Source organism: Austrofundulus limnaeus, unplaced genomic scaffold, assembly GCF_001266775.1.
Source record: "Austrofundulus limnaeus strain Quisiro unplaced genomic scaffold, Austrofundulus_limnaeus-1.0 Scaffold97, whole genome shotgun sequence".
NCBI lineage: Eukaryota > Metazoa > Chordata > Actinopteri > Cyprinodontiformes > Rivulidae > Austrofundulus > Austrofundulus limnaeus.
Genome location: NW_013952499.1, coordinates 1,490,913 through 1,491,955, shown reverse-complemented (window position 1 = coordinate 1,491,955; position 1,043 = coordinate 1,490,913). Strand labels below are relative to the sequence as shown.

Sequence of the window (1,043 nt, the reverse complement as noted above, 5' to 3'; positions counted from 1 at the left end):
GTCCTGATGCATCTCATCTCATCTTAATCTTTTGTTTTTGAATTTTTTTGTATTTTTTGGTGGGGGGGGGGATTTGTTCTTAAAATAAATTTCAAGTGGCATTAAAGAGGTCTTAAAAAGTCTTAAATTTAACTTGTTTTAAGCTGTAGGAACCCTGTTTACAGATACAGAGTTCATCTGTGAGCAGATAGCTAATTAGGCTCCCTAGGCAAAATTTCAGAAGGCAACCCCTGAGCAGTTTTCTAAATCTTATTCATACATTCACACTAGGGATGCACCGATACGAAAATTTCAGCCGATATCCATATCTGATATATTTATTGCTGTTATGGCCGATAACMGATGTTTACCAATATTACACAAACACATATTATGCATACACGCACAAACATACTTGGGTCTTTTTTTATTACCGTAAATAAACCAGACCTCTGACATGGCTCCCTGCTTCAGTTATTCCTGGCTATGCAGCATCAGTATTACTATCATGATCAAACAGACACCACTCAACCAACCATCTAACCTCCCAAAACAGAAACTAAAGCTAAAAAGTGGGAAATCGATATCGGACGTTAATATCAGACTAGTTTTACACATTGGACCAATACGATATTCTAAAAAATGACCAATATCGTCTGATACCGATATTAATGCCGATATATCATGCATCCCTAATTCACATATGCAATTAAATAGATTTTTTTGATTATTTTTTATGTTTAGAAACCAAGTTGTCCAATTAAAATAGTTAACATCATTAATTAGTTCGAAACAGAGTACCAGACCTAAGCCAAGATCTGCTGACARCAACAATGAAYATTCATGTTAACAAGCAGCTGTGGACTGAAGCAGTTCAAGGGAGGTTCAGAATTTAGTTAAAGATCTACTTAAAATAATGCATTTTCCAGCTATTTGAAGAACATTTGGCTAAATTCTTGACATAATAAAACAAAAACTCTACTTTATGAAGGTAGAACACTAAAAACCAACGACTGTGTATTAGGATCATTTTTCAGATGAAAAAAAGGAGTAAATCTCCACAC

The 1,043-nt window shown here is 34.4% G+C and overlaps 1 protein-coding gene across 1 annotated transcript in view; it reads left to right on the top strand.

The window, feature by feature from the left end:
• The window catches only part of lig1 (ligase I, DNA, ATP-dependent), a gene marked incomplete in the record, with an annotated part of 87,978 nt that overhangs the window by 79,110 nt on the left and 7,825 nt on the right, over positions 1-1,043 (top strand).